The 19,318-nt window shown below is 36.0% G+C and overlaps 2 long non-coding RNA genes across 2 annotated transcripts; one reads left to right on the forward strand and one right to left on the reverse strand.

Moving 5' to 3' along the window:
- The first annotated feature begins 2,028 nt into the window (after positions 1-2,028).
- LOC140162996 (uncharacterized) lies at positions 2,029-4,602 on the forward strand. Its single transcript, XR_011860389.1, has 2 exons — positions 2,029-2,857; positions 3,298-4,602. It is a non-coding gene; the product is annotated as an uncharacterized lncRNA (long non-coding RNA).
- A 1,400-nt stretch (positions 4,603-6,002) lies between these two features.
- Positions 6,003-18,073, reverse strand: LOC140162997 (uncharacterized). The gene is made up of 3 exons (XR_011860390.1): positions 16,249-18,073; positions 10,969-11,181; positions 6,003-6,330 (listed from the first exon to the last, which is right to left on the reverse strand). It is a non-coding gene; the product is annotated as an uncharacterized lncRNA (long non-coding RNA).
- Between the last annotated feature and the right edge of the window lie 1,245 nt (positions 18,074-19,318).

Below are 19,318 nucleotides of genomic sequence, written 5' to 3' on the forward strand. Positions count from 1 at the left end.
CCTGTCCCAGCCGTGTGATAGTTTGGCCCGGACACCGCCACCGCGGTTGAGGGATGGTTGCTCAACCCTCACCCAGATTGCCTCTTTCACTCCACGCTCAAACCAACGATGCTCGCGATCTAGGATTCGGACATCCTTGGTGTCAAAATGGTGTCCGGTGGCTTTCAAATGTTATGCGTATTTTATACCTCAATTGGTACGATGTGACTTTATTGTCCTCAACTTATTATGCTTATACCAATTTGAATGAAAAAAGACAACATTTCATAAATGATAAAATGTCCAATGACTTTTTCTCACGAAACACACAAATTGTGACACGGCGTAGTGAGCGTTAATTTGTCACGCTGCAGTAAGCCCGTTACAAAAGGCAGCGGGAATTATCATGAAGAAGGAAAACCAAAATGGTCATTTTCCAAAATGTTGTCATTCAATTGGGTATATAACTTGCGGGAATAAAGTCGCACCCTGCGAACGTGTATCAGATACACTAAACATGATATTCCGACCACTTATTTTTCAATTTTGTTTTAGTGTCTTTCACTTTTGTTTCACGTGTACAGAAACTTGCGCAACCAAAGCTCACTTTTGGCTATACGTTCATGAACCTTATTTAGAATAGAATCTCGTATATTTACATGTAGGGTGGGTTTATAGAATTTCATATTTAGGGTGTGCTTACGCCCGAGTGGTTACGGTATTAGGCCATGTTGGGCAAAACTGTTCAAATAATGTACACAACATGATCTAACGGCGCACGTGATTGGTCGATAGCCGGTGTATAACGCTTATGCCCGGCTGTTTTAGTGTGTGACGGTCGCAGGACAGACAGAAAAAATAGGAAAATCACATGAACGTTTATCCTAAATTTTGTGATTATTTTGAGAATTACAATATCCGAATGCTCTGTAGTATGAACGTTGTTGCCGCGGGAAAACACAATCGATCAAGTCAACCCCTAATTTATTGCTTTTTATTTTTTCTGCTACTTTTAAAATTTTATGTATATGTTTATAGTGTTGTCTGTTTCGGCATGACAATTACGTCAACCCGGGTGTTCTAGGTCTAGAAAGAAGATCGAAATTTGATACTAAATTTGGGTTTATTTATTTCTTATCGTCAGCTTAAGACTATTTTTTGGGATATCAAATATCCTTTGTTACCAACCCTGTTGTAAACATTAAACAAAGAAATTTGAGATCGATTTGAGTGGTTCTTTTTCTTTCTGGAACTTGATTTACCAAATATCCTCTTAAATTCTAAAAACTACTCTTAGAACAAGGCTGGTAACCAGGGTAACAGTTTTTAACGTTTGTGATATCTCAAAGAATGCTCATTTTAATATGTATTTTACAACTCTTTAAGGGCTGGGGTATGAACGTTTGGACAGTATTTATTGTGGGACATTAGAGCACATCACACATATCGAATTGAATTCTGAATACGAAGAATGTCATTCTGATATCAAATAATTTTGATTTTTGAAATTCGCAATTTAATACACATTTTATGGCAAATCATTAAAATTGATATTTTTGATATTTAACAGTACTTGAAGTAAACTTTATAAATCTGATGATTTATACTTAAAGTGTATGTAGGTGGGATGAAAAGCCGACGATCAATTGAAAATTTTGACATTTCGTATTGAAGATATGGATTTTTTTCCCAAAACACCAAAAAAAATTAGGTCTTTTGGGAAAAAATCCATATCTTCAATATGAAAGGTCCAAATTTTCAATTGACCGTCGGCTTTTCCTCCCTGCTACATACACTTTAAAATATGTCATTAGATTTATATAATTTACTTCGAGGACTGTTATATATCAAAATTTGAAAAATATCAAATTTTTATAATTTGTCATAAAATTTGTATTATATTGTGATTTTCAAAAATGAAAATTATTTGATATCAGAAAGACATGCTTCGTATTCAGAATGCAATTCGATAGGTCTGAGTGCTCTCATGTCCCACAAAAATACTGTCGAAACGCAATAAACGCTCATTTTAGATCCCTTAAGGAGCGCGGCATTATTTCATACTAGGCGGTTACCCGTATTTGGCGGTTCTCGGCTGTCGCGGTTAACTGGCTGATGGTAACTGATGCCCATAGGACAGTTTTTACTAATTTGACCTCAGTTGACCCCTTGTGACCTTGAAATGACCTTCCAAAATTTGGCTCTAAATATTGACTGTACTCACCACGTTTCATGCCCATACGACAGTTTTTAGTAATTTGACCTTGGATGACCCCAAAATGACCGTCCAAAAATTTGACTCTAAAAGTTGACTGTACCCATCAAGTTTCATGCCCATGCGACAGTTTTTACTAATTTGACCTCAGATGACCCCTAAATGACCTCGGGTGATCTTGGCTCACTAACCGAAACAAACTTGTTCTGTCTGAGGTCCAGATGCACCCACCTACCAAGTTTGAGGAACGTGCGACCCCTAGTCTCCGAGAAAATAGGTGGAAAACAGTTTTACTAATTTGACCTCAGATGACCCCTGGGTGACCTTGACCCACTAACCAATACAAATTTGTTCCGTCTTAGGTCAAGATGCACCTACCCACCAAGTTGCATGCCCATATGACAGTTTTTACTAATTTGACCCTTAGATGACCTCTGGTGACCTTGACCCACTAAACAATACAAACTTGTTATGTCCCGGGTCAAGACGCACCCACCCGTCAAGTTTGAGGAACGTGCGACCCCAGTCCCTGAGAAAAACAGTTTTTACTAATTTGACCCCTGGATGACCTTGGGTGACCTTGACCCACTAACCAATACAAACTTGTTCTGTGTGGGGTCAAGCTGCACCTACCCACCAAGTTTGAGGAACGTGCGACCCCTAGTCTCCGAGAAAATAGGCGGACAGACAGACACACAGATAGACAGATAGACGATGCGTATTATTATATAGACTAGGCGGTTACCCGTATTTGGCGGTTCTCGGCTGTCACGATTACCTGTCTGATGGTGACTGTACTCACCAAGTTTTATGCCCATAGGACAGTTTTCTACTAATTTGACCTCAGATGACCCCTTGTGACCTCGAAATGACCTTCCAAAATTTGGCTCTAAATGTTGACTGTACCCACCACATTTCATGCCCATACAACAGTTTTTAGTAATTTGACCTTTGATGACCCCAGATGACCCCAAAATGACCGGCCAAAAATTTGCCTTTTTGACCTCAGATGACCCCTGGATGACCTCGGGTGATCTTGGCCCACTAACCAAAACAAACTTGTTCTGCCTGAGGTCCAGATGCACCCACCCACCCAGATTGAGATCTCCGAGAAAATAAGCGGAAAACAGTTTTTACTAATTTGACCTCAGATGACCCCTGGGTGACCTTGACCCACTAACCAATACAAACTTGTTCCGTCTTAGGTCAAGATGCACCTACCCACCAAGTTGCATGCCCATATGACAGTTTTTACTAATTTGACCCTTAGATGACCTCTGGTGACCTTGACCCACTAACCAATACAAACTTGTTCTGTCCCGGGTCAAGACGCACCCACCCGTCAAGTTTGAGGAACGTGCGACCCCCAGTCCCTGAGAAAAACAGTTTTTACTAATTTGACCCCTGGATGACCTTGGGTGACCTTGACCCACTAACCAATACAAACTTGTTCTGTGTGGGGTCAAGCTGCACCCACCCACCAAGTTTGAGGAACGTGCGACCCCTAGTCTCCGAGAAAATAGGCGGACAGACACACAGACACACAGATACACAGACAGACGATGCCTATTATTATATAGATAATAAGAGGTGAGATGAAAACTAATGCAGATATTGTTTGATGAATGTATTTTTGATATTTATGCCGCTATCTTTGCATGTATGTACATAATCGGTGTGAAAAGAAATTTTTTTATATCACACATACATGGTAAATTGTTTTTATAATGATAATATACCATATATGCACCAAACCACCATGTTATTTGTAAGTTAAACTTATATAGTTTCATCCTGTATTTGGGAATGCTATTATACTATGACTTACACGGTCATAACGTAGACAGTGCCTTACAAATCGAAGCATAAAGACCTGTGAAAATAACAAAATCACTGGTCATTGTCATCCTAATCTTCCATGTGTTTTAACCAGTCAATAGTACAATATGTCTTGGTACTATTGTACTAAAACAGGTGAAAGATATTAAGGTGAATATATTATGGCATGTGATTTTGTTTTTTTCACAGGTCTTTCTGCTTTTTCAAGGCACTGTCCACGTTATGTGTGGTATTGCAAAAGATGGCTAAGCGCCTGTGAATTGTAGAGACAGTTTTGGAAAGTACAGATTATAGTTTAAGCAGCTTTAGGTGCATGCACCTTTTGTTTTACTTGTACTCAATAAACAACAATCAAAATAGGGTGGGCATTAGATATTGCATTAATGCATTTATTACGACGGAGTTTTGAGGAAGTATTTAGTAAGATGAAAGGGTTGTTGTTAACCAAGTATTAATTGCACGTTAGAGTGACCGTATCATAATGTAGGCCTTTATTATTATTGCTTGTGCATAATCTACTGAAATGTGCGTCATGCACGCGGACGCTGTTACTTTTTACACATCACTTTTAATAAAGCAAATATTGTAATGGCATGTTAGTTTTTAGCACATGTTTGCTCAAATGGCTTTAGGCCTATTTTTCGTTTGTGGACTATCACATTCAGAAAACAAGCTCTTGTATGCAAGTTAATATAAAAGAGTGAAAAACTCACCCTCCTGAACAGTGAGAATAGTAAAATCACTCCTAAAAGAGTGAAAACCACTCTTTCAAGGTATGATGTAAGGGCAATTATACTCCTTTTCGAGTAATATTCCTTATATCTTGAAAGAGTGATTTTCGCTCTTTTAGGAATGGTGTCACTCTCACTCTTTAGGAGTGATTTTGACTCTTCTCACTTTTAGAGAGGGAGCTTTTCACTCTTTTACACTATGTTAAGAGAGATATAAACAATAATATTTACTGGTTCTTGTACGGCATGTACAATGGATCGCAAAGATGCAAATATAATGCAAACTATTTTTCCTTGACTATATAATCGTGCATTCACCTGCGGTGACGAAAAAAAATGCAAAACGTATATTCATGCTGGGCATGCGGGTGGCATTTTACTCTTTTGCATTAATGCATTAATACATTATGCATTGAGATAATCAGCTTGATTTTTTATTATTTAACATAACAAAGTACTGAGTTTTTTGTAATTATATTTTGAAAGCAAAGGTTTTATATGTATTTTATTGTATGATAATAATAGTTATGTTGGTGGATTATGGTTTTGCAATTAAAGATAACAATATTTGCTGTGAGAAATATTTTTAAATAAGTTTGAAATTCGGAATAGTGTGATTATTTTGTGTGTGATTTTCTGATGATCACTTTTCCCCAGAATAAAATTTATTGTTCCAGGCTCTATCACTGCTCCATCCAGGAGATATGACACAAACCAAAAGTTCGTCACATCATAACAAAAGTCCGTTCAGTAGAAGGGGTCAAAGGGCATAAAAAGGTCCGATACGTTTGTAAAAAAAATACCAGTGAAATATCGATATTGATTTTTCAGTGGTTCCACAAACTCAGTAGGCCTAGCATAGCAAGGTTATAATAGTTATTACTTTACATGTTGGCATAAAAAGGTCTAAGCTTTGAGACTTTTTCTCAAAATATCAAGAGCTATTATAATAGCAGACGCAAAACGTTTTCGACTTCATTCGTAAAATGTTAGAAAAAAATGTTGCCAGAAAACGTTTAAATGTTGGCTTATATAAAGGACATATAAAGGGTATAAAACGTTACAAAAACATAGTTTGTTGAAACCTACTGCAAAATATTCTACCATAATGTTATTTAAGTGTTGACAAAATATATGGCACAAAATGTTTGCAAAAATATTTTATATTAACATTTTGAAAACATTAAAAACATATTGTTGCTGTGTGTTTTTATATAAAACGTTTTAAAACGTTTCCATGACTTTTATATAACCCGACATTTAATGTTATTAAAACGTTTTATGTAAACCAAAACCCAAATATAACATGTTTAAAACGTTTTAAAAACGTTTTTGTGTTCGCTGGGTATAACAAGAACTACTGAACCAACTATGGGTTTTTTCAAGCTAATTCCAAATATGTTCATGATACTGTACTGTTCTGAATTTTTAAAGAAAATTTGTAACTTGTCGTCTGCAGTCGACACCTGTGTACAGAGAGTTACAAGAAGAGGAGAAGAACATTGGAACTCAGAGGCGTAAGATATGTGTCTCCTCAACGCTTCCTTAGATCCATAAGAATGTTATCTGTGAAAAAACAAGACACGTAGGCATATGAGAATGTAGTTTGACCTATCTAACATATACACCATACGGTTATGCATTAGCAAAGAGGAAACTGAGGTCAATTATAAGTCTAGCCATGATAAATCAGAAAAAGAATAGTTTGCACTATCTATGTCTTGGATGTTTCGTTACCTTGATAACACAGTAAAATATGACACTACCCTTTATGTTATATTTTATAACCCTTGACCTTGACAATTGGGTACCTGAATATCAAACCACTCTAAATTAGTCATGTATTATTTTTTTGATTTCTTGTAACATGACAAATAACGTGAGACCATTTTCAACAAAATCAGAGCAATGATCATTTCCGTCCCATGTGTGACCTAAAATAGACCTATGACGTCACACTGTTACCATGTTAGCATAATTCCATAACCGTACGTCATACGTTAAACTATACTTTTTCTGACTCCTTATGGCCAGAGGGTAATGATGGTATGGTTTTTTTTTTTAAACAAGTTTGAATAATTTTTAACAAGTTTGATTAATTAGGAGCCTGTCAGATGAAACTGAGAACAATCAGACTGTCGGAGTTTCGGTTTGTTTCTTAAACACGTGAACGACCATGAATTAGCAATAAAATGGTCAGGGCAACGAACTTTATGTTCTTCTCGCATCACAGCGCACAGCAAAGCGTGATACAGTATATCAGCGTCGTTACGCATTTTACGCAAAGCATTACGCTTGGTTACGCGTTCTGCAATACTCGCTATCACTTACGCTTTGGCTACGCGTAGGCGCTTCACCTTGAGGTAAACAAATATTTGGGCAAAAAATGTGATATTTTCTCTTTAAATCGCACTATTTTGTGGTAATAGAATAGAAATAAAGGGTGTAAAACGGCAGTAAAACGTTTAAATAATGGGTTCGGCTGCGCCTCACCCATTATTTACGTTTTAATGCTTCAGATACATTATTTCCGTGTAAAGGATAATGCATTACCCTTTATTTCTTAATTAAAACAATTCAACTTGATTCACAGTCATGCAATCTAAAAGAGAGATATTCAATGTTTTATGTTTGTTTATTGTTTTAGTAATCGGTATCATCGACACATCTGAAAAGAATGATATTTCAAAATTTGAAAAAAAAATAGAGGTATGGTCCACTAAACTCTCAAATATTTACAATACATTCATTATGATTGGCAGTTTCACGCTTTTGGCGAGTTGCTCTCGATTTTTGATTTTACTATTTCAAATTAAGAGAGTCACGGTTGTTTGATGAGATCATTTATTCGTTTTTCAAACAAAACATCATGTACAAGCAAATTTTAGGCTTAAACAACTAAATGTGATATCATGCTAAAGTATACAGATGCTTTTGAGTCATTCTCAACTTTGATTCCCCCTCTTTTACAAAATTATTCACTTTTTTAGCATTTTTATAGCTTTTTCGGATATAAAATGTATCTATTAATGACAAAATTGGTGGCGCTATTTAGTTACTGGAAATTACTCTTTCAAGCTTTTAATACAGATAATTCCTTTTATTGTTTGATGAAATATGTTTATGAAAAATGTTTCACCTATTCCAGCTGTTTTAATGGCAGTATTAATCACCTACCCCTTGCAAATAAAGAAATATGATTTAGGATAAATAGCGCCATCTATAGTTTGCATTTAGTTAATAATGAAGCCAATTCTATAATGCATCAAACAACCGTGGAGTATAATAGGCAACATCCTGTAATATAACTATATTCGCCACTTGCACGGTTCCGCCATTATGCACTATGTGCGGGAGAGCCTCGAACTGGCAGCATACATGAATGGGAATTGAACCAGTCATATAACATTCTGTGTAAGGTTACGTAATTCTTCCTTTCATGTATGCTGCCAGTTCGAGGCTCTCCCGCATATAGTGCATAATGGCGGAGCCGTGCAAGTGGCGAATAGAGTGAGGTCAAGAAAAATAAAAGGTTTGTCTCTCAAACTCACGCACGTAACCGAGATATTAGAGAGATTGCGATTTCCATGCGATATCGGACGTACGTTGATCTATTCAAAACCACTCTCCTGTATCGAAGCAAGGTCACGTATTTAGCCAGTTTTGAAGATTTTCCACGTGCGAAATAAACGTAGATACATCGTTGAAAATGCACAAAATTTGTCCATTATGTTAAAGACAGTCAATGATAATGAACATACGAAGGAAAGTCTAATTACTATTATGATCCTTTTTGTTTGTAACAAATTATTATAATAAAGGTACAGCGATGTTTTAAAAATCGACTAAATTTATACGCAGAGATTGCCCATTAAAATGTGTGTGATACTTTGCGTACAAAAATGACATTGCGATTTCCCATTTTGGATTCCAACGTAGTATAAAACGCAGATGCTACGTTGAAATATGCTGATTTTACCTCATGTCGAAGTTCATGCAAAAGTTTAGTCAAAATCAAAAGCGGGCTGTTTGAATTAGGCAGAGACTCAGTAGCCTGCGCTTACTGTTAATTTTTCAATCACTATGCCCTCTATCTACCTAGATTAGATAAGATAAGATAATTATTATAGTCTTTATTCCAGCCGACTTGTTCTCCTCCACGTGCTGCGTTTGGAACATCGCAATCTCTCTATTGCGATGATCCATGATACGCCTAATGTCCGTTCATACAAAATAAAGTTAAATACATTTTAACTTGAAAATGCTATGAGTTGCGTTGAGTTGCGGCAAAAAGTAATCGATATATATATCGGCAACGCACCGCATCGCAGAGCAATTGCGGCGTAGTATGAACGGACCTTTAGGCTGATTGCATCATCCCATCACGTGGAATGTATGCTCGCACAGTAGTTTTAATAGTGAGCTTTAGTGAGACTTGGTTCGATTAGGGTTAAGGTCATGTCATGTGCGTTCATACGGGCGTCCAAAGGTATGTTCATACGTATATACGTATTTATCGAATGAGGCTCTACTAGCCTCGGCCCCGATCTCGAAACTATTAAACATGGCGGAATAAAATGGCCGTTTCTCGTTCGGGGCCGGAGAACAAAACGTAGAGAAATTTCTCATAATAGGCCTTTTGTCAACTCGAAATTCCAGGGTGATGCACATTAGCTCTTTACCTGCTCTTCATTATGCAGTTATTGTTAACTACATGTATGCACCCAACACAGGGGCACTCACATAGGTAATTGACCCGTACTGTGGGTATAGTAGATGAACTAGTTAGCGTCATATATCAAAAAGTATAAAAGCTCTGATTTTAGTACTTGCTCTATCTTTCAATTACTTATTCTTTTCAAAATATCTGAATTTTTAATCCGGTACAAGCTTTAATAACGGGTAAGCATGCATTTGTATAAGAAAGGAAATCTACCATCGTATCCAAACTCCCGTGTTAATCCAATGCACATTTTGCTTCACCGGGCCGCCCTGACTTGGTAGACTTTGGAAGAGGAGTACCACCAAACCGTAATAGGTACACATTTAGTACTTTCTGTCAATCAAGTATGGTTTATTTTCTACATGTCAATCTTTAAATTATTAGCATAGTCTTTATAATAACGGTGGAGCGCCTTGATGAGTAAATGATAGCAAACCAGTGAAAAATCCCAAAACTCAGTCAGTGGAGCTCCACCCGTACATGTCAATAGCGTCATTATCGATTGGATTAGTTAACCGTAGCGGACAATTCGATCGCTCATTGGATTAATATTATCACGTGGTAAGAAATGTGCATTGGACAATCGATTACTATAATGGTTTAGTACTGCATATTTCGGTTTAATCTTCACTAAGCGGGTTTATGGTTTATGAAAGATGGAAATCGCAATCTCCTTTTTATACGGACGATCTCACACGCATTTTGATGGACAATATGCACGTATGAATGAAGTCACAATTTTACACCCCACGGTTGCTTTATTATAATGATTTCTTACAAATGAAATGACCATATTTATAATTAGACATAATTAGACTTTCCTTCGCATGTCTGTCTTTAATATATTGTAAAACGTACCTATTTTCTACGTCGTCCGCGCGTTTATTTCATACGTGCAGCATTTTCAATACTGGCTAAATAAGCGAACTTGCTCCGTTATATATAGAAGAGTGATTTTGAGTAGTTTGCCGCGTTTCGCATTGTGCCTTTTTACTAAAAAAAAGCACCGCAAAAGACATATCGCCAGAGGAGGCTTAAAGGCATCCTTACAATGCACACTGATTGGGAAAGTTGATCAATATAACCTAATCTTAAAGGCAAAGTCCCCATTACCACACACACAAAATGGTAATTTTAAAATTGCAGCCAACGAGCTAATAGTTAAATTAGATTTTCTTATAGAAAACATTCTTAATGTCCCACTGCATTAATTTTATTCATAAGTCTCAATGTTTTGAATGTTAAATAAAAGGATGAAAACACCAGATATTTACACACAATCCCAATGCAAGGTATGGTAAACTGTGCCACATGTGTACAAAAGCAGACATACAAGGTCAGAAACCCCATTGGGTTATGGGAATGTCTTTATACATCCTCTGACATAGCGCATAGTTGTTGTTTTTTGTTCGTTTGTTGTTGATGTTTTTGCCAAATGTTTGAGGGGCAAACCTTTTTTTTTTGGCCAAATGAAAACATACTTATTTATTTATTAGGCCCACATGCGTTACAATATTTTGCACAGGCGTCTGCAATTGTCTGACCGGGGACTTTATGCTCGTCGTATGGGGTTTCACATGTGAGATCGTGAAATACAGCAAAAGTCTGAGCGCAAGTCCACGCATTAGTGTTGAGTTCATGTTGTTTGTCCCAGACATTAAAGCAGTCTTCATCGCGTTCAATTACGGCAGCATCTGTGAAGGTAATCACAACATACAAATGGTGAAGCAAAACAAGTTGTTTGTTTGTTCATTTATTTAAATGGTCCTTCCGTGCGTGGACATATCTAGGTCCTGATGAGACCTAATGACCTCAATCAAAAGGCTCAAGCTAGGCTAAGATGTGGTGCAAAGAATACACCCGGGTAGTGAATTATCAAAATGGTCTGCTAAAAATCGCTGTCCTTCCCCTTTGTCCGTGCAAAAAATCCCCCTCCTTTCAACGTACCAAAAAAACCTTTTCCCCTTTTTTGACGTGCCAAAAGATCTTTGCCCCCATCACCCCTTGTTTTTGAAGTCCCCATTTGCGGCTCTAATTTGTTTTTCAATTTATATAATATTTTTCTTGGACATACTTTCGTTATTGATATTATAGTAAAAAAAAGACATTTCAAATTCGTCCAAAAATCACAATCGCAGAAACTTAAAATCAATTTCTTTTATGGGTCATTGAAATTCGTTTTAATATCAGTGTATTTCATATTTGTATCATTCATATTCGTCGAGCATTCAAATTCGATGTTCATTGAATTATAAATGTTATTTCGTCTTTTGTCATTCATTTTAAGACATTTGTGATTTATATTTGCCAGGTGTTAATGCAATTGATGCATAGGCATGTATACACTCTAAACACGAGTGTTTATATATTTTCATTATTCATGATGCAGTCATGTCTACGGTTGAAGTCACCACGACCTTTGCAGGACTTAAACAACATTAAAAGCTATTAAATTAAAGTTATTTCGTCTTTTGTCATTCATTTCAAGACATTTGTGATTTATATTTGCCAGGTGTTAATGCAATTGATGCATAGGCATGTATACTCTAAACACGAGTGTTTATATATTTTCATTATTCATGATGCAGTCATGTCTACAGTTGAAGTCACCACGACCTTTGCAGGACTTAAACAACATTAAAAGCTATTAAACCAACACTCATTGAAGACAGCTCAACTATGTTAAATCAGATCTTCTCTGTTTAAATCCACACAACACATGTTTCTGTGCAATGACCAATGAGCTGGTATTATAGTTTCACTTGGGTGAACGATTATAAAGCAAACACAATGTTGTTATACTGTGCGGACCTTTGTTTACGAAATGAGACAATAGTCTGCGTATTGTTAACCACATTCTTGAAAATGAGAAACATATTAAATGGTTGCACATTTAACGAGGTTTGGAAATAATATCTTCTGATATTTTTTGGTGTTATCTGTCGTTTACATATCCTTCCTAAAACACAAAAGTGCGAATATTTCCAAACACCTAAATTAGCTAAAAATTTAGGACATGTTACAAAACAATATTTTCTAGAATTTCAGAGAATACTTTAAATATTGGCCGGTTATTTTTCACACAGTGACGTTAACTAGGCAATGTCCTATTACCTATAACATACACTAAAACACCAAAGTGCGAATATTTCCAAACACCTAAATTAGCTAAAAATTTAGGACATGTTACAAAATTATATTTTCTAGAATTTCAGAGAATACTTTAAATATTGGCCGGTTATTTTTCACACAGTGACGTTAACTAGGCAATTGCCTATACTTCTAACATACACTATTTGTAAAGGTCACGCGTCAATGGTGAGAGCACTGTGTATTGTGTATAGGAAAACGGACAGTAACTGCAGTAGGCCTATGTTGAGCAACACTTTTGTAAAATTTATGAAAACTTAACACTTTTATTAACATTTTACCACCATATTTTTAACTTGTACGTGTAAATGATAAATTGCCAACACTCGTGTTACACTTAAAGTCATAATGTACGATCTTATAACATGAATTTGGTTAATTTTTTTCAAACCTGATTTTTTGGCATTATTTGTAATGTTTACACATGTCACAACTTGCACCTAAATGGAATCAGCCAAGTTTGTTGTGTTTGTAGGTAAACAGTGCAAAAAGTTCGACAAAGTCATAATTCAAGAAATTATGACTTTATGTCCGCCCATAGAACTGCGTGTTAAACGGCCAAAATAACAAGCAGTGTTTCTTTCACGTTACCTCGTTATTTAAGCTCAAAATGGACAGAAACCATTCCCGATCATTATTACTAGTATTATTTCAGCATTTTGAGTATATAATGACAAATTTAAAATTTGAAGGAAATCGTACATTAAGCCTTTAATATTGCATATTATTCTTAATGTGAAGACCTTATGTGAAGATCGTAAGTTCATTTGGCCCCTCAACATGCATACACTAAAAGTTGCGTAGTTTCGTATAGTTTGGTAATGTTTTATACATGTTCAGGGGCCAAAATAAATCTTTCACAACCTTGCATGATGTTTTCACCCTGGAACATGTATTAAACATTATAAAACCCTAAGAAACTATACGTAACTTTAGTGTATACATGTTGAGGGGTCAAGTGGACTTATGGTCTTCTTGCGCTCAGGTCTTCATGTGTTCACATACTGTAATTTGTAACATTTCCTTTAAATTTATATTTCCGTTAAAATATTTTAACATATCTTCACTAATCATTTACACAAGCAATCAAATTCCTAAACATTCTTACAAATCGATTTCAAAAATATGTTTAAAGTCTAAACATAATGCAGTAAAGATATAAACATAATATGAGGCTCAAATAAATAAGTAAAGTAAGCAAGTAAAAATTGAAACATGAAATGTGCATAACAAAAATGAGTGCACAATGCTAAAAATATTTAAAAAAAACCAAATCACCTTAAATGAACTTATAAGCCTACAGGGTGGCCAGAACGAACTATATCGTCGGAAAGTTATTTTGGGGGTATTTTAGTGCCCGAACCATAATGTGATCCCGGGGGGAGGGGCACTCAAGTTTCACAGAGTACACATGCGTGACCAGAGATTTTCAAAACATATACCCTAAACAGGATTTGCCCTTTGAGCCAAATACACCCCTAAAGAAGAATTTAGAGCGGTTTCGCAACAATTTTACTGCCAAACATGATTGTACCTGAAGGATACCCCTAAGCAGGATTTTATCTAAAATGTACTACTCTTACAGGTTGTTGATCAAATAAACCCTTACAGTACATGTTTTTGTTTATAATTTTCTAATCATTTTCTGTTTGGGTGATGTCCCACGGATGATGTTCTCTGATGCAAAACATAACAGGGAAACACGCTTTGTGAAATAGCGGGATCCGAAAATGACCCCAAAATGCACCAACTAGAAGTCTAAAAGCAACCATTTTCCTTGAAAACAGACGTCTTTGACCCCCAAACAGGATTCGCGCGAATCACGTTCATTATCTGAAAAGGCCCTTAATTCACGTTTTTCTGGTCACGCATGTGTACACACAATGACACTTGACTGGGCCCCCAAGGAATGTGATGAATGAAGTAATAAAACGACTATCGCATACTTTTTAAATTTTGACAATATTGACCGCTCCGTTAGGGGGGGGAGCATGATGCAAAAAATTTCATCACGAACATTTTCGGACCCCCCTTTACATATCTCAAAACTTTCAGAGCTCCCCCCCCCTTCTTGACGTGAAAATTATTTAGGAGGGTTAAAAATGTTCAGCCCCCTTTTTTGCATCAGCCCCCCCTAACAAGTGTTTGTGAACGGTCCCTAAGTCAAGTATCTGACAACACGGTTGTATGTAAAACTGAGTCATTTTAAAGAACAGTTGAACAGTGATGGCGCTATTTATTTAAAATCTTGTTTGCATCTTTTCCAGGGGTAGACGCTTGTAAAATGGAATTAGAACATCAGCAAACAGACTAACAAATGACAATGAATAATTTGCACACAAATGTACAGTTTATAGAATTAAAATTACCACAAAAAAGCATAAAAAGATGAATAATTTGATATAGAAACCAAAATATATGTTAAAAATTGTTATAAAATATATGTGTATTATAGAAAAATTATCAAATTCGTGTACATCGTGGAACATACTCTTTGCGTGGCTGTGCGTAGTAAGCAGTTGTACGCAGATAGCCTCGCTAATATGACCGCGTAGAGTAGCGTTGTACGCGCGTGTAGTTAGCATGATTAGTCGCGGAGTAACAAGCGTAGTTGAATGTTCCACGATGGGAAGGTTTGAAATCGGGGTAGTTTCGTAAAATTCTTATACTTCAAGAACGGTGTGGTCAATTGTCAAAATCCAAATAGGCTCTGACTTGAACTTGGCTGCATGCACAATTTGTGAAATTGGACGCACTATTTAGAAATTTGAATGCGTATTGAATGAAATAGATTGCACATTCGCTATGTTCATTCAATTCCGCGCGAACAGGAATGACACTTAAACTGAACGACCAAAGTTCAAAATTGGACAGGAAATATATATTAACAAGTTGCTTATCAATTCCATAGCCATAGCCGTTTCTTTTAAATGAGTGCAGAAAGGTGTATATTTAAATGTAGGCGTATTATACACGGGCGAAATTAAAATAAAACAATTATGAATTTTATCGACAAATGACGAAATTCCATTTAAAGAAGTCAGGACTGGAACATAGCGGACGAATTTGAATTACTAGACGAATATCAATGACATAATTAATGTGAAATATAACGAAATTATAATGAATTTCAATAACCAACTAATGAAATTGAATTCGAGTTCTGCAAGTGCGATTTTTTCTACTAATATCAATTACCAAAGTGTAAAAATCATTGGGACAATCTATATTGATATAAGTATTAAAGTACGTGTTTTATAAAAGTGTTAAATTCAAAATTTTTAACGGAATTGTGTGTTATAAAAGGCGGTAAGTGTTTAAAAGTGTTGCTCATTCGTGTTTAGAACGGACATGCCTACGCATCCATTTGATTAAAACCTGACGAATATAAAGCGCAAATGTCCTAATGAATGACAAAAGACGAAATAGCTTTTACAATTCAATGAACATCACCAGGTGAGACGAATTTGAGTCCTCGATGAATATGGATGACACAAATGACATACACTGAAATGAAATTTAATTTCAATGGTCGATTAATGAAATTGAACAAATTTAAAATGTAGGCCTGTACTAAACGAAAATAACTGAAAAAAATACTGCTGACTTACCTGTTGACACATGAACAGAGACTACAGCAAACAGACACAAAATGACGAGCAACTTCATCTTTCTGATTTTAGTTACAAAATCTGGATCACCAAATAAATTATTTTATTTGCAGCTGATGAAATTAAACGATGTTTCTCCCCTCAAGTCATGTAGTGAAATGATGGATATGATGCACCAAAACCGAAATTGTAGGCATATGTCTAAAAGTAGGCCACCGGCCAATCTACACCAGCTTGCCACGTGGTTCAAAACTCGTTAACTTTTAAATTAAATTCTAGGAATGGTAAAAGTACCAGCCAGTCTACGCCAGCTTACCACGTGCCTCAAAATTCATTAACTTTAAAATTGAATTTTGGAATTAGAACGTTAAAACAGAATATTATTGAGAGTTTTCTACATATCGAAAGGTTTAGAGACTATATGAAGCCTAACCATTTATTCTACATATTTTACATACAGCATCGCAATGTTTTCAGGTTTGTTGGCAGAGAAATAAATGATAATAAACAGAAATTGGGAATTCTTATTCCATATGCCACGATCGAATAAGAATTCCCAATTTCTTATTTCTATATAAATTTCTTTTTCGTGTTATAACCTTTGTAACCTCTAGTACTAGTAGGCCTATACCCATAAAATTCGTACCAATTAAGGAGTCTGGAGTAATATATAGGTTTTCCTGGTCAATTTCGCAACTTGTGCGTTCGATTTAATAAACGTGTCATTCTATTTCTCGTCAGATTGAATGATCGCAACGAATCCCGATTTCTTTTTCGCATTATGAGCAACCGATTTCAATCAAATTAATGTATGATCAGAACAATTCATTATTGTGAATTCAATTTCGTTCTTGAATGTTTCAATTTCATCATTACACGTCAAATTTAAGGAAATAGGTAATCAATTTCGCCATAGGTGCACGAGAGACTGCGAAACGTTGTTAATCCGATTTTCAATTTCATGCATTGACAATCTAATTAGCGAAAAGGAATTCAATTTGGAATTATGCGCATTTTCAAGTAGGCCTATACTAACGCTTAATATAAACACGATAAATATCATTTTCATATTTGAACCATTGTAAAATACTCAAGAACTTCAGAATTTGATTCTGCATTTCGCGAATTCGATTGAACATTTTTCGATTTTGTTTTCGCATATTTGAATTTGTATTTCCAAATAGGCTCTGAATTCAAGGCCACGTGAAATTGGATGCGCTATTTAGAAATTTGAATGCGTATTAAATGAAATAAGATTGCACATTTGCTAAATTGAAATCGAGAATGTAAGCGTTCATTCAATTCCGCGCGAAAAAGAATGACACTTATCGGGGTTTAGACTGCCATATCTGAGTTGACGTCTCTTATCTGGGGTTATGGCGCCTTATCTTGGGTTTAGATGCCTTATCTGAGGTTTACGACCCTTATCTGGGGTTAACGACCCTTATCTAGAGTTAAGGCACCTTATGTGGGGTTTAGATGCCTTATCTGGGGTTTATGTTCCTTATTTAGGATTAAGGCGCCTTATTTGGGGTTTGGACTGCTTTATCGGGGGGTCTACGTCGCTTATCTGGGGTTACGGCGCATTATCTGGGGTTTAGATGCCTTATCTGGGTTTAGACTGCGATATGCTAAGGTTAAGGCATCTTAGCCACAGGTAAGGAACGTAAACCCAGGATAAGGCCGTCTAAACCACAGATAAGGCGCCTTATCCCTAGATAAGGGATGTAAACCTAAGATAAGGCAGTTTAAACCCCATATAAGGGACATGAACCCCAGATAAGGCAGAAATGACACACTTATGCTTCTGCTCTCATTCAAAAATCACATTTGCGCTCTTCAAATTAAGGTTGGTCTGAACCCTGGAATTATGGGAACATATGGGCCTCATATTAACGAGTGTTTATATATTTTCATTATTCATGATGCAGTCATGTCTATAGTTGAAGTCACCACGCCCTTTGCAGGACTTAAACAACATTAAAAGCTATTAAACCAACACTCATTGAAGACAGCTCAACTATGTTAAATCAGATCTTCTCTGTTTAAATCCACACAACACATGTTTTATGTGCAATGACCAATGAGCTGGTATTATAGTTTCACTTGGGTGAACGATTATAAAGCAAACGCAATGTTGTTATACTGTGCGGACCTTTGTTTACGAAATGAGACAATAGTCTGCGTATTGTTAACCACATTTTTGAAAATGAGAAACATATTAAATGGTTGCACATTTAACACGGTTTGGAAATAATATCTTCTGATATTTTTTGGTGTTATCTGTTGTTTACATATCCTTCCTAAAACACAAAAGTGCGAATATTTCCAAACACCTAAATTAGCTAAAAATTTAGGACATGTTACAAAACTATATTTTCTAGAATTTCAGAGAATACTTTAAATATTGGCCGGTTATTTTTCACACAGTGACGTTAACTAGGCAATTGCCTATACTTCTAACATACACTATTTGTAAAGGTCACGCGTCAATGGTGAGAGCACTGTGTATTGTGTATAGGAAAACGGACAGTAACTGCAGTATGTTGAGCAACACTTTTGTAAAATTTATGAAAACTTTTAAGTTTTAAACCCCATATAAGGGACATGAACCCCAGATAAGGCAGAAATGACACACTTTTATTAACATTTTACCACCATATTTTTAACTTGTACGCCAACACTCGTGTTACACTTAAAGTCATAATGTACGATCTTATAATATGAATTTGGTTAATTTTTTTTCAAACCTGATTTTTGGCATTATTTGTAATGTTTACACATGTCACAACTTGCACCTAAATGGAATCAGCCAAATTTGTTGTGTTTGTAGGTAAACAGTGCAAAGTTCGACATAAAGTCATAATTCAAGAAATTATGACTTTATGTCCGCCCATAGAACTGCGTGTTAAACGGCCAAAATAACAAGCAGTGTTTCTTTCACGTTACCTCGTTATTTCAGCTTAAAATGGACAGAAACCATTCCCGATCATTACCACAACCATACTACAGCAATGTTGAAAAAAATTGTATTTCTTGTCACCTATACCACCATATTGGGTAGTTTTCC

This window comes from Amphiura filiformis, chromosome 10 (assembly GCF_039555335.1).
Source record: "Amphiura filiformis chromosome 10, Afil_fr2py, whole genome shotgun sequence".
NCBI lineage: Eukaryota > Metazoa > Echinodermata > Ophiuroidea > Amphilepidida > Amphiuridae > Amphiura > Amphiura filiformis.